Raw genomic sequence first — 25,086 nt, 5'->3', positions numbered from 1 at the left:
AGACAAAGTTACAGACTTACAAGTTTTCATGCTTACATTTCAGACATACTACAATGACCGTGTACCCATCCCTCCACCAGTGCCCATTTTCCACCACCAATGGTCCCAGCATCCCTCCCACCACCCCCACCCTGTACCCTTCACCCCAACCTGCCTCAGTGGCAGGGCATTCCCATTTTCTCTCTCTCTCTTTTTGGGTTTTGTGGTTTGCTACAGAGGTATTAAGTAGGCATCATGTTCAGTCTATAGTCTATTTTCGACCTGTATCTCCCATCCCTAGCAGTCCCGCCTAGCACACTTTGCTTGGTGATCACTTCTCTATTAGAGCTGCTTCTTCATCTAGCATGTGAGGGTGAGGTCAGCTTCCAAGCTGTGGAGTACTCTTCTTGGTACTTATATCTACTATTCTTGGGTGTTAGTCTCCCATTCTGTTACTTTATATTCCACAAATGAGTGCAATCTTTCTATGTCTGTCCCTCTCTTTCTGACTCCTTTCAGTTAACATGATACTTTCCATGTTGATCCATCTATATGCAAATTTTGTGACTTCATCTTTTCTAACAGCTGCATAGTATTTCATTATATAGATATACCAAAGTTTCTTTAACTAGTCATCTGTTCTCGGGCACTCGGGTTTCTTCCAGATTCTGGCTATTGTGACCAGTGCTGCAATGAACATATAGGTGCAGATGTCACTTTTACTATACTGTTTTGCATCTCCTGGATATATTCCCAGAAGTGGTATTGCTAGGTCAAATGGGAGCTCAATTTCTAATTTTTGGAGAAGCGTCCATACTGTTTTCCAAAAGGGCTGAACCAGTCAGCATTTCCCACCAGCAGTGAAGGAGAGTCCCTTTTTCCCCACATCTGCGTCAACACTGGTTGCTTTTATTCTTTTGGATGTGGGCCAGTCTCTGTGGTGTGAGATTAACCTCACACTTTAAGATCAATAAAGGAGCCCAAACCAGGCAGGAGGAAGGAAATGATAAAACTTAGAGCAGAAATCAATGACCTGGAATCCCCAAAATACAATCCCAAAGATCAAAAATGAAGAGCTGGTTCTTGCAGTAAATAAACAAGATTGATAGACCATTGATGAGACTGACAACAAAACAGAGAGAGAGAGTAACCTAATAACACTATCAGAAACTCAAAGGCGGGGGCATCACAACAGAAACTGCAGAAATCCATAGGATCACCAGAAATTACTTTGAAAATCTTTACAGCACAAAACAAGAGAAACTTGAAGAAATGAATAAATTCTGGGATTCTTATAATCTCCCAAAGCTGACAGAAGAACATATGGAATATCTGCACAGATTTATCATTGTCGAGGAAATTGAAATGGTAATCAAAAGTCTTCCCAAACACAAAAGTCCAAGGTCCTCTTTAAAGGTTTGAAAGAATTCACTGGTGAATTATATTGCTAATGCTTTTCAAGTCTTTCAAGGAAATTGAAGAAACAGGAACACTCTCAGTTTCTAATATCATCCTCATAACAAAAGCAGACAAAGATTGAACAAAAAATTCTTTCATGGAGGAAGATATAGATCCTTCCTTATCACTGAAGCTAAAGGCATCTTCAAAGATGAAGCACCACTAACCAAGAAAGTAGAAGCAAAGATAAACAAATGGGACTACATTAAACTAAGGATCTTCTGCACCTGAAAAGAAATAGTGACCAAGAAACAAAAAGACATCCCACAGAATTGAAAAAAAAATAGTCATCCAATATCCATCTGATAAGGGGTTAATATCCAAGATATATAGATCACTGGTGCAATGTTACAAGAAAAAAGTCCAACCCATCGAAAAAATGGAGAGGAGAAATGTACAGGAACTTCCTCAAAGAAGAAATACAAATGGCCAGAAGGCCCATGGGAAAAAATGTTCTACATAACTAATTCTCAGGGAGATGCAAATTAAAACATGCATGTGGGATCATCTCACACCACATCTCCACAACAACAAAAAAAACAACAAGAATAACTAGTCCTGTCATAGATTAGATGAAAAAGGACTCTCATTTATTGTTGGTGGCAATGCCAACTAGTGCTGCCTTTTGGAAAACAATATGGTTATTCCTCAAAAAACTAGAAATTGAGTTTCATATGACCCTGCCATACTGGAAATATATCCTGGGGATTCTGGACATACACTGGAAATATGTCCTGGGCATTCTGGAAATATATCCTGGGGATGCAAAAACACACTGCAGAAAAAAAATCTTCACTTTTTTCATCACAACACTATTTACAATAGGCAGAGTCTGGAAACAACCCAAGTGATCAAGAACAGACGACTGGATACGAAACAATGGTACATACACAGCCACCAGAAAAAAAATGAAGCCATGAAATTCACTTAAAAATGAATGGACATGGAGAATATCATGCTGACTGAAATTAGTCAGAAGTAGAGGGACAGAAAATATATAGTATGAAACTAATACCCCAAGACAGTAGAAAGAAGGGCTAGGAGAATTGGTCCAGGATTGAAAGCTTGCATCAAGTGCTGGGGGAAGAAGGCAGTTGGGAGAGAGAAGGGGCCACTAAGACAATGATAGTTGGAAATTATCACTCTGGATAAGAAATACATGCTAAAATAGATAAAGAAACAAACATGATAATTTTCAGTACCGGTATTACAAACTATAATGCCCACATTAGAGGTGGGAAATGGACATTTGTGAAGGGATGGGTATTGGAACATTGTATAAGTGAAACTCAATCATAAACAACTTTGTAACTATGTATCTTAAGGTGATTCAAAAAATAAACAAATAGGGGCTGGAGAGATAGCACAGCGGGTAGGGCGTTTGCCTTGCACGTGGCCGACCCAGGTTCAAATCCCAGCATCCCATATGGTCCCCTGAGCACGGCCAGGGGTAATTCCTGAGTGCAGAGCCAGGAGTAACCCCTGTGCGTCGCCAGGTGTGACCCAAAAAGCAAAAAAAAAAAACAAACAAAAAAAAAATATCCAGGAATCAGCTTAACAAAAGAGATGAAAGACCTACACAAAAAAACTATAAATCACTACTAAAAGAAATAAGAGAGGACATGAAGAAATGGGAACACATTACCTTTCCATGGCTCAGGAGGATTAACATCGTCAAAATATCAATACACCCCAAAGCACTATACAAATTCAATTCAATTCCTATTTTTAAAAAACCATGCTTTTTTAAATATATAGATCAAATACTCCTGAAATTGATATGGATTAACACACACCACCCTCAAACATCCCAAAGCAATCTTAGGGAAAAAATGGGAGGTACAGGTCTCCTCAATCATAAGTTGTGCTACAAAGTTCTGGTAGATAATTAATCAGCTTGTACTTAAATAAGGAAAGACTCTCATATCAGTGGAATAGAAATGAAAGTCTAAATATAGATCCTCAGGGTTTATGAAAATCTAATATTCAATAAAGGAGAAAACAGTCTGAGATGGAGCACATAAATTTTCTTTAACAAATGGTGTTAGGAAAACTGGTTAACCATATCCAAAAGGAATGAACTCAGTCCACTTTCTAACATTATGCATAAAAGTCAAACAAAATGATTAAACATTTCTATATCGTACCTGAATCTATAATTTGAAAATTGAAGAAAATATAGGCAGAACTATTCAAAATATTGAAGCTAGAGGCATCCTTAAAGAGTCAACACCACTGGCCAAGAAAACAGAAACAAAGATAAATAGTACTGTCTTAAATTAAGAATTTTTTTCACTTTACGTAATGACTAAAATAAAAAGACACCCCACTGGTTAGGAGAAATAATTTGTTCATCATTCATCCTGCAAAGGGTTAATATCCAGTAATGGTAGAACTCAACAAGAAAATAATGTATAACCTATTGAAAAACAGAGAGAAGAGATGAACAACAACTTCATCAAGAAAGAAATCCAAATGACCAAAGACAAATGGAAAAATGCTCTGCATCGCTAATCATCAAGGAGATGAAAATGAAAACAGTAGTGAGATATCACCTAACACCACAGAAACTGGCACATATCAAAAACCAAATGAACAAAACCAAGAAAATCTAGTGTTGGTGTGAATGTGGAGAAAAGGAGATTCTCATTCACTGATGATAGGTATGAATGGTGACTTGTCCAGCCTTTCTGGAAAACAAATACGGACATTTATGGAAAAAACTAGGTATTTAATTTCCATTTGACCCAGTAATTTCACTCGTTGGAATATATCCAAGGGCCCAAACACAAAATGGGGAAGAGACATTGGCACCCTGTGTCCTTGCAGTCTTATCCACGGTAGCCAACATTTGGGAAAAAAAACAATGTTCCACGAATAGATGACAGAATAAAGAAACTATAGTACATATACACAATGGAATATTACTCAGTCATAAGATGCGAATCATGCAATTTGCTGCTACATGCTTGGATTGGAAAGTATTATGCTGAGTGAAGTTTGTCAGAGGGAGAGAGATCATACATATGATCTCTCTTATGTGAGATATAAATAAATATAATGGTAGAATATCAAATGCCTAAAGACAATGAAAACAAAGAACATAAGAATTGTTCGTTAGTAGAAAACATGCCACTTGTGGGGGAGGGAGGGGCGGGAGGGGGTGGGGGGAAGTGTTTTACTGGGAAGAGTAGGTGATTCCTAAAGGTGGTAAAGTGTTATGCATGAAAACCCTATCAGTAACAGTACTGTAAATCACAATGCAAACACTTTTTTTTTTAGAAAAAAGCGCCTTGGGTAGAGGTGAACTGGTGAATGAGAAGCAAATGGGGGAGGGCATTGGTGAAAGGAAGTGGCCATTGGTGAGATAACTGGCATTGAAACATTGTATCCTTGAAACCCAACCATGAATAACTTTGAATTTCAAAGTGACTAAATAAAATAACACTTTTTTAAATATGCCTGTTAGCAGCCAGAGCGATAGTACAAAGGGTAGGATTTTTGCCTTGCATGTGGCAGACATGGATTCAATCCCCAATACCATATATCACTCCCTAAACCCGCATAGAGCTAGTAGTAAGTCCTGAGTACTGCTGTATGTGGCCCCAAATAAAGATAGAGAGAGAAAGGGAGAGAGAGAGAGAGAGAGAGAGAGAGAGAGAGAGAGAGAGAGAGAGAGAGAGAGAGAGAGAAGAAAAGTGCTACATAGAGAAGCTGTAGGAGGGGACAGGATGCAGCAGGTAAACAGGAGACACTGGTGTCAGGAAATATACAATGGTGGAAGGATGGATGTTGGAACATTTTATAACTGAAAATCATGAATAACTTTGTAACTGTGTATTTTACAGTGATTCAGTTTAAAAAATAATTTAAAAAATATTCCTATTAAACTGGTATGCTGGTTCTGAACGAGAGGTTTCCTTAAAGTATTAAAGTGTTGTGCATTAAACCATATCTGTAATAGTATTGTAAACTACAGTGACTAAAAGAAAATGTGTCTGCCATAGGATGGGGTGTAGAAGGGAAACTGGGATATTCGTGGTGGGAAGTGGATGCTGGTGAAGGGTTTGGTGTTGGAAAATTATATGCAGGAGAACCAAGTACAGACACAACTATAAATCACAGTAGCTTAATTTTTAAATGTTATTTAAAATTAATTTTTAAAATCTCTTGGAATTAAGGCTACACTATTTTATTTCAAGGATGCTCTGGAAGAAGCAGACAAGCTAAAAGTTTCTTGTCTAGATGGAACCATAACGTTACTCTTTCAAAGTACTACATTAAGCGCACCATAATGAGAGCTGGAGAGCTAGCACAGCGTTAGGGCACTTGCCTTGCATGCAGCTGACCCAGGTTCGATTCCCAGCATCTCAGATGGTCCCCTGTGCACCACTAGGAGTGATTCTTGAGTAACCCCTGAGCATCGACAGGTGTGACCCAAAAAGCAAAATACAAACAAACAAACAAAAAAACAGAACACCATAATATCTGATCATTAGAAAAAATCAATGAACACAATAAGGTTTATAGTCTAACACATCAACTTTTTTTTTGCTTTTTGGGTCACACCCAGCAATGCACAGGGGTCACTCCTGGCTCATGCACTCAGGAATCACCCCTGGCGGTGCTCAGGGGACCATATGGGATGCTGGGATTTGAACCCAGGTCGACCATGTGCAAGGCAAATGCCCTACACGCTGTGCTATCACTCCAGCCCCTCAACTTTTTCTATTAAGATAGAATATAAGTTCTGTGACTTCGGGCCTTTCTGAAACCTGGAATTCTGTGATTGAATAACCTATGGTTTCAGGACCCATTAAGTATAATGTTTCAGTGTTGCTAAATTTCTGTTACACTGCTCTACAAATATTCTGTATGGAAAGTATCAAGGTAGGCATAAGAATATCTGTCCTATGGGCAACATAAGGCTAGTGAGATGATCTGGTTTGGCCTTGCTAAGGCAACCACAGGCAGAACTTAAAATTTAAAAAAAAACAAACAAAACTATGTACAAATGTACCAAAACAATATAAATGTGTATTAAGTGAATCACAATAATAATGTAAATTTTGAGTGACAAACATCACGTTTATTTCTATATCATTGACAGACAAGCAAGGAACATACTTTGTGGAATTGACAAGACATATATGAGAATACGATGGGACTAGCATGTATGGTTCTGTCTGTTTTGAGTGATTCAAGTGCACATTTAGTAAAAGTGTTAACACAACTCCTGCAACCCAGTGATTATGAGACAGATATGATAAGATGATTCCTTTTAAGACTGATGACAATATTGGAAAATTCTCTGTTGAAGGATGAAAACATGTCCATGATCAACAGTCTACAAAACCAAAATCTAGATGAAGATTAAAGAAATTACAGCACACAGAAAAGAATCCAAAAGTTGATTTGAATGTCAGGTATGTTCAAAATTGAAGATGCAGGATTAGAACATGAATCAGAACAAAATAATTGCATCGCTGTTGACACAGACACGGGATAGTTATTAAAACTTAAGTGGTGTGAATTCCTACAAGTGGTGACTACAAATAAAAGATAGGTTCATGTAGAGTGTCTATCTTTCCTAAAGAAATCAACAAATAATTATTTTGTTGTTGAAGTCAAAAGCAAACTTGCAGGTCCACCTAATGCAACATGTTAGCAGTAACAAAAAAAGCCAATCTAGAGCATAATTACAGCTTATATAGCATGCTAAATTCAATGAATTGGATGGCCAATGTATACGTCTGGATAAATTCAGTGCTCTCAGTGGAATTTACAATCACAAAAGGCTGCATTCACAGGCATCATTGTGATTGAGATGTTATTCAGAAGAATTATGTAGTGAGCAAACTAACACCAAAAAAGCTGAGGTCTTATATACCGAGCGTTTGTGAAAGAGTGCGTGGTGGCCACTATGGATTTTTGTTTGTTTGTTCTTGAGCCACACCCGACAGTGATCAGGGCTTTCGCCTGGCTCTGTGCTCAGGAATCACTTCGGTAAAGGGCGCTCAGGGGGACCATATGGGGTGCTAGAGATTGACCCTGGGCTGGCCACATACAATGATCACAAACAAAGTGGCCATTAAACCCGGTCAACATGCTACACTTCAGTACACACTGTGGAATTTTTAGCACCAAAATAAATTTGTTTCGGAGTCAGAATTTGTCTTGAAGAACCATCTCAGATCACATTATTGACTTAGCAAAAGATGATGTAAAAATTAAAGAATTCTGTAGGAGATTTTCAATTTTTTTCTCTGACTTTTGACAGGACAACGGGCATAAAAACCACTGTCCAACTGGCCATTTTCACTTTTGGAATAACTGAGAGTTTGACATGTGAGAGTTGCTACTGTCACTGGAAGCCAAGTATAACACCAAAAGAAGTGATGACTTGTTTGAGAAACTTACTTTATCAGTGAAAAACATTTAGCTAACATTACAAATGTTAAGTGACCTTACTACAGATGGAGCTCTGGACATGGTTGGCTAGCAAAAATGTCTAGTTGCATGATATTCTTCAAAGAAATTGTTCAAACACTCCTGAAATTCATATGAAACAGAGAGCCCCCACAAATAGTTAAAGCAGTTGTTGGGGCGGGGGGGAGGTGGGAGGCATCACCTTCCCCAACCTTAAACTGTACTACCAAGTGGTAATAATTAAGACACCATGGTATTAGAACAAAGATAGATCCACAGACCAATGGAATAGAGTTGAATATTTGTATGCACACCCTCAAATATATGATCATTTAATCTTTGATAAGGGAACAAGAAATATAAAGTGAAGCAAGGAAAGCCTCTTTAACAAATGATGCTGACAAAACTGGATAGCTACATGCAAAAAAAGGGCTCAGACCTTTACCTAATATCATGCACAAAAGTCCGATCAAAATGGATTAAAGACCTCAACATCAGACCACAATCCATAAGGTACATTGAAGAAAAGGTCAGCAAAATATTCCAATACATTGAAGCTAAAGGTATCTTCAAAGATGAAATGCTACTGACCAAGCAAGTCAAAGCAGAGATAAACAAATGGGACTATCTTAAATTAAGAAGCATCTGCACCTAAAAAGAAACAGAGACCAGGATACAAAGACAGTCTACAGAATAGGAAAGTATATTCACCCAATACCTGTCTTATAAGGGGTTAATATCAAGGATATACAAGGCACTGGTTGAACTCTACAAGAGGAATACATCTAATACCATTAGAAAATTGGGCGATGAAATAAAAAGACACTTTCTCAAAGTAATCCGAATGGTCAAAAAGCGCATGAAAAAATGCTCTTCATTACAAATCATCAGGGAGATGCAGATCAAAACAACAATAAGATATCATGTCACACCACAGCGACTGGGGAGAAAGGGACCCTCCATCATTGTTGGTGGGAATGCTGACTGGTCCAGCCTTTTCTGAAAACAATATGGATGTTTCTCAAAAAACGCAAAATCAAGCTCCCATTTGACCCAGCAATACCACTTCTGGGAATATATCCTGAGGCTTCAAAAAAGCACAGTAGAAATGACATCTTCACCTGTACACTCATTGCAGCACTGTTCACAATAGCCAGAATCTTGAAATAAAACAATTGCCCAAGAACAAACGACTGGTTAAAGAAACTTTGGTACATCTACACAATGGAATACTATGCAGCTGTTAGGAAAGATGGATCATGAAATTTGCTTAGAAGTGGATGGTCATGGAGAGTATCATGCTAAGTGAAATGAGTCAGAGAGAGAGGGACAAACATGGAATGACTACATTCATTTGTGGAATATAAAATATCATATGAGATTAGCTCCAAAGGACAGTATAGAAAAGGGTCAGGAAGATTTCTCAATAGTTGGAAGCCTGCCTTATGATCTGGAAGAGAAGGCAGTTGGGATACAGACGGGACCACTAAGTCAATGATCACTGGAGGCATTCCCAGGGTGGGAGATGTGTGCTGAAAGTAGACAGAGAACCAAATATGATGGTCTCTCACTATCTGTATTGCAAACCATAATACCCACAAGTAGAGAGAGAGTAAAAGGGAAATTGTCTGCCATAGAGGCAGAAGGATGGGTAGGATGGGAGGGAGGGATGCTGGGGACATTGGTGGTGGAAAATGTACACTGATGGAGGGATGGGTGTTTGATCATTGTATGAAACTCAAACATGAAAGTTTTGTAGTTGTAGCTCACAGTGATTCCAATAAAAAAAACTGCAGGGTTCCAACCACCTACTCAATTTCCTGATTTTTAAATATGGGATTATTTTAAACTAAATTAAGACTGTGGAAAGTGGAACTCAAAAGGAATGCCAGCTTATTTCCCCATTCTGTAAAAACAAAACGAAAATTGAATTGAGGCATTAAATGAAATATTTTAGTCCATAAAGACTAAACAAGTGGAGCATGAACTTTTTTAGTCCTCTGGCTACTGATCAAGCTGCTTAACGGCCATGATCCCAGAGACTAACAAATGAATCTCAGAATCCAGCGGCTTTTGGCAGAAATACCTCCATATTTAATTATTAAAATTTCAGAATTCCAAAATCACGCGACCACAATTGTGGCAGTGTGACATCATATGCTATTCATAATCAGCAATAGAAAACAAATGATCTAATATTACCTTTTTGGCAAATCTGAGTGTTGGGGTAAAAATCCCAAATAATAATGGTAGGTCTAGTGTCAAAATATTGAATGTAATCAAAGTAGAGAGAAATTAATGTGGAAATCTTTTGCCACACAGGTAGGGGCATGGTGTGGTATGGGGGGGATATACTAGGATTTTGGTGGTGGAAAATGTGCACTGGTGAAGGGACGGGTGTTCCATCATCGTATGACCGAGACTTAAACCTGAAAGCTTTGTAACTTACTCATGGTGATTCAATAAATAAATTGATAAAAAAGACTAAACAAGTGGAATTGAAATCAATTGATACAACATTCAGAGTGGAACTAGATGAAGTGTCTAATAAACTATAACATAAAATTATTCTATTGCAATGCAAAGATAAGCCGAAAGTTAGGTGCAACCACCTCTGCTTGAGTTCTATAGATGTTACATAAACAATGATGAATATCCCACTTTGAGGCAATGTACATTGAATGTATGTACATGTTCTTACAGCACAAAGAGCAGTGTTCAAAATTTGCCAAAACAGTCTGACCCAAAACAAAACCTAAAAGAAATTATGAGTAGTAATAATATCACCATTATAACTAACATCAAAAAACTCACAAAACAGAAGCATATCCAGCCATCATATAAGGGGTGAGTTGATAAAATGTTTGTCCAGATAGAGCAAACTACTATTTAAGTTGGTATTTGTGTATAAGCTCCAAATAAGGGGGACAGAGAGATAGTACAGAGGCACTTGCCTCTCACATTGATGATGTGGGTTCAATCCCCGGCATTCCACATGGTCCAACGAGCACTACCAGGAGTGATCCCTAAACTCAGAGCCAAAAGTATCCTCTGAAAACCACTAGGTATGGTACAAAAACAAATAAACAAAAATCCAAATGATGTAATAAGTACCTAACAGGAATAGGAGAAAAAAAATTCCTGGACTACTTCCCAAAGATAACTCAGGCCTGTGAGACTAAATGATGATGAATTAGATCTCTAGATCCAGGGACGCACTGTTTCAGTACTCTGTTTTTCTGAACTTTACAACAGAAAGTGGTATCTGCTATGTCTGAATAACAAAACAAAGTTATCCACATCAACAAAGAGCAGCACATTTTCTTCAAAAAGTGAGAAATCCCTGGAGGGAAAATAATGAATAATTCAGAGATAGGTAGGTAGATAGACAGAGAGAGAGAGAGAGAGAGAGAGAGAGAGAGAGAGAGAGAGAATGACAGCGACAAGGAAGGGAGGTGTCATGAAGCTGGAAAAATTAAAAAACTGCACAAACCAATATAGATCTCATTGTGCTACATGCAAAACCCTGTTGTTTTCATTCCTATGCCTAATAACTGTTGCTAGTTAAATGGGCATTTGTGCAATTGTTTGCTCAGTATTCATCTCTTCCTATAGAACTGTGTCTCTGCTGTTCAGACTGTCAGCCCAAGCACCAATCCAGAACTGTCCAGTGAATGAGACTAGTTTGTGACCCAAAGCATCAAGGATCAGGAAAACTCTGTGTGTGTGTCTGTGTGTGTATGTACAATCCTGTCTGTGACAGCTGGACTTGCATAGTCTTGGAGGCCCCTAGGAGCCTTTGTCTGGATTCCAGGAACCACAAGTAACATTTAAAATCTTCCTGTGTAGAGTGAGCCTGGGGCCCAGACCCACTGCTGCCAGGGGGCTGGGAGTGTGCAGGGCCTCCCCCTTCTTCTCTAAACTCCTTTCTTCTGTTGCAGGGCAGAGTAGGGAGAGGGAGGGAGCAGAGGCTGCTTGTTCAGAAGTGATTGGTCCAACCAGGTGCAGATGCCTTGGCCTGTGTGGAATGTGATTGGCTGGCGCGATTTCCTATCCCCCCTCCCCCGCCCCATTCATTTCTCTCTAAGAAGAGCCTTGGGGTCAGAACAGCTGAAGGAAGGGGAGGAGGGAGCTGAGCCAGGCAGTGGGAGGGGGGTGGTGTAGCCCAGGATCAGCTCAGCCTAGGAAGTATGGACTTGCTGAGGATGTGTGCTGTTCAGCAACCTGAAGCATGCTTTACTCTGAGACCTTATTCTCCTCTCTAGGTTTAGGTATGCTCTGGTTACAAGACTGGGCACAAAATGGATCTGATTTGATCCCTGGAGTTTGGGGTGGGGTGAGTGCCTGGGGAGGACACGATGGGAGGGTTTCTTGCTCCTTTCCACCCCAGCCTTTGAATTAATCCACAAGTGCAGGAGCAGGCACTGTCTCAGCTTTCTCCGGGAGCTCTGCAGCACACACTTCACAAAAACCTGAGTGTCCGGACCTGCAACTTTCCAGGAAAAGACAAAACCTAGCTGCTCCCCTGCTCATCTCACATACCTGAAGATGAGACCTCAGGAAAAATCACATGCCAACAGGACAAGAGAGGGAGCACAAAGCTTAAAAACGTTTGCCTCATACCGATCTGACACACAAGGTTTGATCCCCAAGGTTTGATCCCCAGCACCACATTGAACTGTCCAGAGCACCACTAGGAGTGAAGAGAGCTAGGAATAGGCCCAGAGCACAGCTGGGTCTGACCTAAACCCACCCACTCAAAAATCATATGCCTACCTCTCCATGGCCCCAGATTCACAGGTGCCCCCACACATCCAATGATCCAGGTCATCATTGGGTCTCAAACTGTACACTCTACAAAGCTGACATGCCAGCTACTCTCTGGAAATGTCTTCTTTACTTCCTCATAAAGAAATTAAATGTGCCAGGACAACCTCAATCTTGCACAAAGTCCATACCCCTCTAGTTGCATACATTTTCCCTTTACGTAAAGATGAAGCAGGCAGGCAAGCAGATAGATAGGGAAGGACCCCTTATGGCAATGAGTCCTTGGGAAGTAATAAAACCAACTAGCCCTAGGGCTGTCAGGATACACCTTATGGACACAGGAACTAAGGCCTGATAAGACCTTTACCTGGTGCCAGCACAGGCCAAAGAAGCCTCGGTCACCCTCTGAGAGAAGCTCCAGCAGGAAGAAAGGCCAGGAAAGGATTATCAAACAAGACCATCAACTGCTCCCAACCCTACTCCCTTGGCAATCACCTTAACAACAAACTCTTACCTAGGTAGAAAGCCCAATGTGGGGGAGGTTGGGAAAACTCTATAAAAGCCAACTTGAACAAAGGAAGCAATCCCATGTGCTGCCTAAGCCCATATGCTTCCTGTACCAATGTGCTGCTGCTAAGCACATGTGGTACCTGAGCACATGTGTCCCCCACCTCCCTTCTTGAGATATGAACTTTCCTATCTAATGCTGGGATGTATACTGGGCTCCCTCTCCACTCGAGAAGGCCACATTCTCTCTTGAGTCGTTTCTCTGTCTGTCTGTCTGTCTCTCCCTCTCTCTCTGTCTCTCTCCCTCCCTCTCTCTCTCTGTTGCTCTCTTCCCCTGTCCCTCTTCCCTCTTCCACCCCCATTTCCTCAAAAATTTCAAATAAAATTTGCTATACTTCACTGCTCATCTCTTCCAGAAACTCTTTTCTGTGAGGGAAAGTCAAGGATTCAAATGGCCTGGATAAGTCCTAAGACTGACTTTCCTCTCTTGCAAGGAGAAAGGCTCTCAACAGACTTATTAGTCCTAGATTTCCCCAGCCATTCCCTGGTGGTAGAGGTGGATAGAGAGAAAGCGTTAGATTTCCTTCTGGAGGCTGTCACCTCTCCTCTCCACTTCTCATAAATCATCAGGAGACCCCTGCTGGCATCAACGACATAAGGGCCCTTATCTGTATTCCATAAACTCTCAGCAGCCACCACCTTCTTCGTGTCTCCAGCTCACCTCCACCTTTTACTTTGTCTTTCTTAAATATAAAAATTGCTGTGGGGGCCGGAGTGATAGCACATCGGGTGGGGCGTTTGCCTTGCACGTGGCCGACCCGGGTTCAATCCCCGGAATCCCATATGGTTCCCCAAGCACTGCCAGGAGTAATTCCTGAGTACAAAGCCAGGAGTATCCCCTGAGAATCTCTGGGTGTTACCCAAAAAGAAAAAAATTGTTGTGTCTGTTCCATCCACTAAGACAATATTCAGTCATTTGAATATCATCCACTGTTCAAATTACCTTCTTTCATACATGCAGCATTCCATGGTAATGACATCAGTGCCTGAATAGGTCTTCATACCTCCTCTTTGCTCCTCTGCACAGCACAGGCTGACTCTACCTCCCAGCACCCACTCACCTGTCTCTTACTAAAGGTAACGATGATGAATTGATTTCCAGTCAGTGGTTGTATTTCAGTTCTCATTGACTGGACTTTCCTGATGTATTTCCAGTTGAAGACAACTTCTGCTCTCCCAAGAATCTTTTCCCCAGGGGACTTTTAGAAGGCTAACTCACTTAACTCTTCCTCTACCTCTCTGGTCTATGTGATTCACCCTTTTTCTTGGGCTCAACTTTCTTTCAGTCCCTTAGGCAGTATTTCCCAAAGTTTTTCAGGCATGGCATGCAAAGAGAATGATTGTACTTGTATGGCACAATGGAGGGAAGTGGAGGTGGGGGGAGCGGGGCAGAGGGAGCTCTGAGCAGGCAGTTGGCAATAGGTAGGTCCAGACACCCAGGATGCTGGGGTCATCAATGGGTCAATCACCCCAGACTGGGGAGCTCTACTTTAGCGAGTGACATCCTGGATGTTCTCTCCTGTCTCTACACAGTCTCCAAGGTTACCACCCTTGCTCTCTTGGCATCAACCCCTGAACCTCTTCTGCTAACTGAGCCCACATCTCTTGCCCTAGTGCAATGTACTCCACTCTTCCTCATCTACAACTGCATACCTACCCATTCACTGCTGGACTTGTTCCCTGGAGTATCAGAAGTGCCGCCAATATATCCTACCCAAATAATGAGTTCAGGTCTTCTTTCCATGCTTCCCTGCGTGTCTTGGTTACTTACAGGCACCATTGCCTACTTGGTCACCCCAGGATCTTCCTGAGTGCCTCTCTCCTCACATCCAGCTGCCACCAATTCCTACTAGTTTTATCTGCTGATCTATCTCGGTTACACTTCCTTCCATTTCAAAATAACAAGCTCAAATTCTGGCTTCCTTTCTCCTGGTGACCTTGCTTCATTTGTGGTGTCTCTCCATTCATATGTCTCTGCAGCCACTGTTCTGTCGGTTCTTTCTAAATACCAGTCTCGTAATGTTCTTAAGTCTCGTGGATCCCTGGATACCTTCAACACAGACTTGTTTCCTTATCATGATCTAAAGCACCCTCAACCTTGTATCACCATTTATCATTTCCTGCGTCATAAATTACTGCCCCAGGATCCCCGACTTAGATGTAGCTTACTTCACACCCTTGGATACTTCCAGTTTCCAATCTTTGTGTTATGCAATCTTCAAATTTTCTAGAATGCCTTTCCTTCCTACAACCTCCATTTTAATTTGGCACACTTTTTTGGTTTCTTTAAGACCCAATAGAATCAGAACTTCCTCCAAAGAGACTCCCCGGACCACATTTCCTCTCACAATGACTCCCATCATACTTTGTGAAAAAGAACCCTTCTCGTCTTTTTATCACACATAATTATCTCTCACATACACAGGCACAGACACTCATGCACACTTGAGTGTGTGTGCCCTTTTGTGGTCTCTCCCTCTGCTACTTGCTAGCTCACTTACTCTAGCTCTCAGTCTCACTCTTGTTCTCTCTTTCCTTCAGAGATAGTGAAAAGTGTGCGGTTCTCTTCGGGGTCATCAGAATATCAGCCAGCACTAAGTATGACAGATATTAGGTTTCCTTGGAGTTCCAATTGAGTACAGGGATGAGTGTACATTTTTGAGTAAGAATTGCTTGATGATTGGGGGTGGTTCAGGAGTCAGGACACAGAGTAGATGGGAGTATCACGTGCACAAGTTTATGTCTAATTTCATCTGTATTTCTACTCCAGGAATGGTGGAAGAAGTAAAGAAAGAAAGAACAGGCAAAACCCACAATAGACCCATATGATAGAGCACCAGGGTAAGACCCCTGTTGCCGCCTACTGGCAGAGTACCCTCCGTGTCTATCGTGAGAGGGTGCATTTCTTGTATTCCCTCTGTACAGCAGGTTACATATTACTTCTGTGCCTCTGCACACATGGTTCTCTCTCTGTCACATACCTTCCCCTTCACCCTTGTCTGCCCAATTGGAGGTAGGGTTATCCAATTCTCCAATGAGATTCTCCAATCTTCTCAACTCTTAAGGAGTTGAGGAGGAATTTCCTGATACTCTCCTCACTAATATACCCACATAGGCCATTAGAGACTAGCACTTAGGACCAGGAACAAGTTTTGGCTGTCATAGTTCTATGTATGCAGTTCCTTTAGCTGGATGTTACAAAGTAGGTTACATACTGTCCAACTAATTTCAAGTTTCCAGAGTTAGTGAGGACAAAACTAGGCTGGAGCAGCGCTCCTTGTTTGAGATGTGCCCAAATGTGAGTGAGTAAGGATGTACATGAGAAGAGGCGCAGAGAAGAGCAGAGGGAACAATTTTCAGTGTGATATCATCCCATTGACTCAAGGCGGGGGTGTCGTTAGCATGTAGCGAAGGAACTGGTGGAGGAAGGAGGGAGAATACATCCAGGGCTGTAGATCTTAAGAGCAGACTGAGTAAATGCTCAGACATAGAAGAATGGCAGGTTCCAGTGGGGTGGAGGGGGGAGAGGAGAAAGTGTCTGATATGTAGCTTGGAGTGGTGTGGTGTGGGACACTTGGGGAGAGTTTGTGTGTTGAAGGTGATGGGAGTGGGGTTGGAGAGACAGGCTGGGACCCAGCAGCACATAATGGCCTGCAGTCATTATCATCAAGCCAAGAACCTAGAATCAGTGCTCAACCACTCTGGTGGGGTAGGGTACGGGACCTCAGCACATCATGTTCATCATTAATATGGGGGTCAGATTAAAGGTCTCCCTGTGTAGGCAGGTGTTCCTAGTGAGGCAAAGGGGGAAACCCTGCTTATTACATCTTTTGAGAACCTCAGAAGGCATGAGAATGCCAGAGGTGCAGAAAACATGTGAACCTGTGTGTTTGAGAGACCAATTCCTGGCCAATGTCTCATTCAAAAGCTTTGTTTAAGAGTGGACTGTGACCTGACTCAGTGAGAATTGGATTTGTGTGGTGCTAGAATCAACTTGTATAGTTTCAGCCCTCCAGCCTTTGAGGGAGTACATGTGCCTCCCATGTGGCACTGCACAGCGCCCTGTCCCTTCTCATTGGTCCTCACTCTGGAGAAGAACCAAATGTGCAACTTCTGGAAGCCAGATTATTGCCCAGATGGGTCTATTTTCAGAACCTGTACTTCATGAGTCCCTGACCCCATCACCTGCACATCTCCAATGATGTCCTCCTTGACTGCAGACCACTGGGCTCTGAAGTCATCTAAGAAGCCTAAACTGTAAAAGACAGACCAGTCTTGCACTGTCAGGCAGAAGCTGATTCAGACACAGATCTCTCCCAATTCTGGTGGATCAGGGTGAGTCCGCTACACTGTACGGGTTGGGAAAAAGTGGCATGGAGGGCTTGTCAGCGGAAAATCAGGTTAATGGGACAACAAGAGAGGGTGAGAAGTAACCCCTGCTTCACCCGCTGTTCCTCATGCCTTCCATGCCCTCCCACCTGACAAATGCCAAGATCCTCTTCAATCCTCCCACCTAGCTTCTACCTTGCCTTCTTCTGTGCCTCTTGCAGCAATCCCAGCCTGATGGCCTCAACCCTCCCTAAACTCCTAGGCTCTGGCTATCTGACCCTCATGAGTAAGATTGTCATGATCTGATCCTTATTCTGGCTCTCTTGCCAAACTCCTTGAGACTCAGTCTCTGTCGTGTTCTCAGGTAGACTAGGCCCAGCCCAGAGAGACTTTGGTCTGTGTTGTACAGAGAGGCAGGCCAAGTCTCCGCCCATGCCCCTTACTGCTGTGGGAAATTTCAGCCTAGAGAGTTATCCTCTGAGATAACTCCTCCCTGCTCTGTCTTATGACGCTCAGAGTCACATGTACGAATAAGCCTTTTAATGCCTCATGAAATCACAGACGAATTTCTGGTCCCAAGTGTTTGCTGACCCAGCCACAAGATCAACAACTCTGGAATTCCAGCCCAAGACAAATGTCCGTTTAGGCATGTTGCTGAGCCTCCTTTTCCTTTTTGAGAAAATGTAAACTTGGGAATTACACCCCACCCCCTTCCTGCTACAGCTGTCAGGAAGCTTAGGGGCTAACTGAGCCCCTGTGCCCTCTGAGGCGCCTGCTTACATACATTCCCTTGGCTTCCTTCCTCTCAGAGGTCTTTGTTCTGTCTTATCCCCACAGGATTGGCTCTACTCTCTGTTTTAACCTTTAAGAAGAAGTGGGTAGGGAGCTGCCATTTATAGTTTTGAGCTTAAGAATTCTGCCTCCTTGGAATTTTCGAGTTCCAGAAGCACTCAGCCAAGCTATACAAAAGAGAGTATGGGGAAGATTTTCTGCCATGGAGCAGGGGGAGGGGTGTGATGTGGGGGGATTCTGAAGTTCTTGGTGGTGGAAGATATGCACTGGTGGAGAGTTGGGTGACGATCATTGTTTGACTGAAACCCAAGAGGAAAGCTTTGTAACTGTATCTCATGGTGATTAAAAAATAATTTAAAAATTAAAATTAAATTTAAAAAATTTAAATAGTTAAAAAATTATTTAAAAAATTAAATTAACATTCTGAATTTTAAAAAAAGTAACGTGGAGTGCATGCCAATTCAATCAGCTTAATCAGTGGCTGAATAAATACCAGTATTCCTACATTTAAAAAAAGAAAGAAAGAAAGAAAGAAAGAAAGAAAGAAAGAAAGAAAGAAAGAAAGAAAGAAAGAAAGAAAGAAAGAAAGAAAGAAAGAAAGAAAGAAAGAAAGAAAGAAAGAAAGAAAGAATGAATTCTGGCTCCACGGACACAAGTGCTCCCTGTGGGACTCTGGACAAGTGATTCACAAACTCTAAGCCTCAGTCTCCCCATCTTTAGCATAGAGAAGAGCTCTTATTTCCTAGGAGCTTAGTGCTTGTAGGGGTTAAATGTCAATCTATGTAAATAATTGAGAACCATTCTTGAATCTTAGCAAGTACTCTATGATCATGACAATCATCACACCTTCGTTACTCTGCAATAGTTGCTCTAGATGGCATCTCCCCAATGTACAGATCAGGAAAATGCAGTAGAGTTCTTGACCAATTTGCCTATGGTCCTATGTAGGGGAAGTTTAAAGCGGGGATGTGAGTTCCTGCCAGTCTGTCCATTTGTGTGTTCCACACTGTTTCTCTGGGCCAGCAAGGTCAATTTATGGGCAGTTCCCTCAATGCAAAACTTAAGATAAATCACTTCTCTATGTGTCTATTCATCTCTCAGAGCAGGTGTGTATGCCAACTCAGTGCTTTGCTAACCTGTCCAGACGTCAAGCTTGTCTCTAAACTTATTAGAGCAAGAGTTTTGTACCCATCTCCGACCTACTGAACAAGACTCCAGAAGGATAGAGCCCAGAAATCTATATGTTTAACAGCTCACCTAGTAATTTGGATGTATCTATTCTGGACTTCTAATGCTTATAGATAAATTTGAAGCAACACTGATCTCCAGGATATTTCTCTGGCTTGCATATCCTGGAATGGTATCCTCAAGTGTAGCCTACTTCTTTCCCACGGTACTCAGTTTGTGCTTGCATTCTCAGTTGAGATTCCAGGAAAAGCAAAATATGGTTAGTGATTAGTGTGTTTCTTCAGTCCTTTTTACAATATGTATGAAGTATTTCTCTTAAGGCATTCCTCATGCACATTTATTTACTTATTCATTCGTGAATTTACTTGCATTATAAACCCCTACTCTTTCCTTTATTCATACATTTTTTATTTCCCTTCCTCATTCACATTTAATTTCCGTGTCAATCAGAATGCTTTCAAACTCTGATTACACACCGAATTCGTAAAATGCAGTAAATTTGTAAATACTTAATTTTCGCCCATATTGATACTCAGTTTTCCAAAGAGTGCATGAACAAAAGCCATTTTTATCAACCCAGATATTAAGTAGGTAATCAACTAATGGTATTCAAAACTAAGGAAGAGGCACTTCTCAAATTACTTTTAGTTCATTCTTTTCGTCATTGGACTAATTTACCATGTTTTGAGAACAGGTCATCCCGCACTAAGGAATATGAACACTTTAGTCACAGTACACACCTGTTGAATTAACAATGAGAAAGTTGTTTCTGTGACACATTGGGATGCTGTGTTGAGCCTCTGAAATGCCTTTACTTGAAAGTGAAAATTCTTTTGACACTTTGGTGTAAAAGACATGGAACTTGTCAAACAACTTTATTCTTTTAATAAGGAATTTCTGGAACCTGCTGATTAATTTCGCAAAGTTAAATGCTGATCCTGATATAATTTGAACACCTAACTCTTGCTCTACAAGTAACACTGAGCCACTGGATCTACATGCCATGGGTATACAAAAATACGGAGCTTCCTGTACTGGGTATAGTACCAATAGATCCACTGAGACATTAAATCAGATAAGCAATAATGCTCCATTTTCAAAGAGCAATGTATAGACAATATAAGTTTGTTCTAAAAGTAAAAGTGAGGTCTAAATGTAAAAGTGAGTTACTGAAGGCTCAAACTCCTATATAACCTACTGTTATGCTGCTTATTCTCCCTCATTTCACACCTAGATCTTTGTAACGAGTTCCTAGTAACCAATATACTGAAGATAAAACAAAGCAGGGAGTGTAGTTTGCCACTGATACTGTATAATTAACAGAAGTGACTAGATATTGGAAGCTATTATCTTACAGCTATACTCAGTTACAAACTTGATAGGAAGCACGAAGGGAAACCCTACTAAGAGACAGATCTCAGATTCATACATGTGATTGACTTCTTAATTCAGAAAGAAATATGGACAAAGAATTAATCAATACTCACTGACAGTTCTGTCGAATGGTCAGAGTCTGGGAAGAAACAATTTGGATAACCGAGGGCAACAAATTATTGTCCTCATTATCCAGACATCCCAATGCTTGTTTGATGAGCCAATGACAAAAATTTCTAGAGTGGAAAAAGTGTGTAATGTGGATTTAACTTAGGTTGACTTAGTTACCCAAATTGTTGAATGCACAATTTCTTAGCAGAAATTTTAACCATGTCACTGTTTCCTGGGAGGTTGAACAAGTCCTTGGGTGATTGACAGACTTACATTAGATCCCTACAATTATATAGACTAGATACCAATTAACCCTTATAAAAATAATCACATATTCTGATCTGTATTTAACTTTGTGTCTATTCTGCTTTAATCAGCACCATCATCCTGGATTTTTTCCAGTTACTTTCTATGATTTATAGGCCATTAAATATTTCATACACTATTTTTGCTGGAAAAAAACATATTATCACTAAAAGAGGAAATGCAGTAGTCTAACAACTATGGACTTTCCCGTTCTTATCACAAACTCCATCACCAATAAACAGCCGTCCATATATAATGGTAGAATGGCCTTTATAAGATTTAGTCATTGGAAAAGAAAAAACATTTTGTGAGATTTGATAAACATCCTCAAATCTGAGAGACATCCATGCAGAATTCATCATACTATTTTAATAGACAACAAAAATATGGCAATCTTTTCCCTTTTAAGAGACTTTTCTTGCATCACTTCATATTTTTTTCTTCCTTATCACAAATTAACTGATCATATACCTGAGGGTCTGTCTCATGATATTCGAATCTATTCCATTGATCTGAGTGTTTTTCTTTACTCCAATATGATGCTGTTTTAATTACTACTGCTTTGTCAAAGAGTTCAAAGTTGGGGAAAGTGTTGCATTTCACATTCCTTTCACCAATGATTACTTCTTTAGGAACAAGTAACATGTTGTTACTTGTTAACATGTTTAGGAACATAGGGTGAAAATGGTGTTGACACTTATTACTCAACTGCTTTTGCATAAGTTTAGTTCACAGGAAGTTAATACTTATACCTGGTTATGGGATTCCTGATTATACTGAATAAATACACAAAATGGGTGGAGGAGGGATGGGAGGAGTTTGACTATGTCAAAAGGATGGTATGAGTGATCTATCACGAGGAAATAATTGAACCTGATACACAATTAGGTACAAAAGAGTACCTATGGAACACTGGAGGCTCACTGTGTGAATCTAGTTCTACTATAATCATATTCTGTGATAAAAGTTCACAGTAAATTAAAACTAGATGCTCTAAGGGCATGTAGTCTATACAACCAAAGAGATAGTTTATAGAGTCGCTTAGAGCATGGATTGAGATGATTAATATCATCAAAATGACAATACTCTCCAAAACATTCTACAGGTTCAAAGCAGTACCTAAAAGGATGCCTATAACATTTTTCAAGAAATAGATCAAACACTCTTGAAATTCATATGGGACAATAATCAGCAGCACCACTACCCCATATAGCTAAAGTAATCATTGGTAAAAGGAATGTGAAATACAGTACTTTCCCCAACTTTGAGCTATATGACAAAGCAGTAGTGATTAAAACAGCATCGTATTGGAATAAAAACACTCAGATCAATGGAATAGAGTTGAATAAATATCATGAGACAGACCCTCAGGTATATTATCAGTTAATTTTTGATAGCACTGTAGCACTGTCGTCCTGTTGTTCATCAATTTGCCCGAGTAGGCACCAGTAATGTCTCCATTGTGAGACTTGTTGTTACTGTTTTTGGCCTATTGAATACGCCACGGGTAGCTTGCCAGGCTCTGCCATGTGGGTGGGATACTCTCGATAGGTTGCTGGGCTCTCCGAGAGGGATGGAGGAATCAAAACTGGGTTGGCCACATGCAAGGCAAACGCCCTACCCACTGTGCTATTCAGCAACATTTCAATTTGTGATAAAGAAGAAAAATATGAAGTGATGCAAGAAAAGTCTCTTCAAAAAGCGGTCTTTGGTAAACTGGTCAGTTACATGGAAAAAAAACCCCACCGTGCACAATAGTCAAATAAAAAGTGAACTAAAGACCTTGATGTAGTACCTAAATTGATCATGTACATAGATAAAAATATAGGCAGAGCTCTCCAAGACATTGGAGATAATAGTATCTTCAATGATGAAACATCACTCACCAAGCAAGTGGAAGCAGTGATAAACAAATGGGACTGCATTAAACTAGGAAGCTTCTGCACCTCAAAGGAATCAATGACCAGGATAAAAATGAGAAAACTATTTACCCTATACCCATATAAGCAGGGTTTAGTATCAAAGTATATAAGGCACTATGGACATTTACAAGAAAAATCCCAGCCCCATCAAAAAATTAGGAGAAGAAATAAACAGAAATTTCATTTAAAAATTAAAATGGCCAAAGGCACATGAAAAAATGCTCTACATCACAAATCATCAGGGATATCAAAACAAATCAAAACAACAATGAGATATCTCTCGCACCACAGAGATTGGCACACATTAAAAAGAGTAAGAACAATCAGTGCTGGGATGGATGTGGGGAGAAAGGGACTCTCATTCATTGCTAGTGGGAAGGCTAACTGATTCAGCCTTTTTTGAAAACAATATGGGCATTCCTCAAAATACAAGAAATTTAGTTTCCACTTGAGCCAGTAATAATACTCTTGTGAATTCACCCTAGGGGCCCCAAAACACAATGCAGAAAAGCCATTCTGCACTTCTATGTTAATTGTAGCACTATCCACAATAGCTCAAATCTTGAAACAACCCAAGTGTCCAAGAGTAGATGACTGGGTAGAGAAACAGTGGCATATATACATAATGGAATATTACTAGACCATAAGAAAAGATAAAAGTAATGAAAATTGCTGCTATGTGGAGGGACATGGAAAGTATCATGTTGAGTGACAATCAGATGGAGAGACACCAACACAGAGTGATCTCTCTCATATGTGGAATATAAAGAACACAGTAGTGAAATAACAAATATCCAAGGAAACAAAACATGAGAACTGTTTTTCAGTAGGAAACATACCACTTGAAGGGCCTTGAGAGACAGGACAGGGATGAGCAACACTGGACATAAGACAAGAAGGTGGTGCTGAAATGTGGTAAATTGTTGTGTATGTAACCCTACCAGCAACAATATTGTAAGGCTTCATGTAAAACTATCTAATAGTCCCTCTTGTAGAAGCTGATGGGGAATGGGGATTGAGGGAGTAATGTGGATACTGGTGTAGGAAGAAAGCAGTGTTGAAACATTGTATGTCTGAAACTATCATGAATTACTTTGCAATTTCATGGTGAATAAATTAATTAATTAGTTTTAAAAAAGAAAAGAAAGTGAATTCAAAAGCACCAGCTCTGGCTTCTGTGTCAATTTAATTAACAACTGCTGTAACTGTTCTCCTAATTTTGTCACTTGCTCTGCATGTGCATATAAATTATTTACTTATTTTATCTCTATCCCTTTGTAGAATTCAGTGTGAGCAGTGGTTAAGTATATGATTTAGATCATACCTTACAGTATATCTAGAAGGGAATATAAGTAAGCAGCAAAGGAGTGTCTATCATGCCTAAATTGCTGGGCTTGGTGCTAGAGATAGTAGTTGTCAAGATTTGTGGTGAGAGCCTTTTGGAAAAGAGGCTAGTAGTGATTATATACAGATTAGTTTCATATTGTTGGATTAAGACATCTTTAAAGTGTAAATTTGGGGTACAGTTTTGATATCCATTTTGTTCCCACAAATGAGTGCTCTCCGGCGTATGTATATTTTTCTCCTTTTTCCCCTGACTACCCAGCATTTACTCTACCTTATTTATTTAGTCCTGGCAAAATGTTACCTTAGGGATGTATCCTCAACAAGGATAGGGCAGGGCCAGGGTGTGGCTCGGTTGTAAAGTGCATGTCTTTCACATATGTGTTCTTAAGTTCAATCCCTGGCACAATTTTTTAAAAATGTACTATCCTGAAATTTGTCCTTCCCATCCTACCTTCATCCCAAGGCTGGGGGACCTGCATAGAAGATCAGGGATACGGCATCCAAGGAGTCCTGGGGG

Source organism: Sorex araneus, chromosome X, assembly GCF_027595985.1.
Source record: "Sorex araneus isolate mSorAra2 chromosome X, mSorAra2.pri, whole genome shotgun sequence".
NCBI classification, from domain to species: Eukaryota; Metazoa; Chordata; class Mammalia; order Eulipotyphla; family Soricidae; genus Sorex; species Sorex araneus.
Note: the sequence above shows the minus strand (reverse complement) of the source record.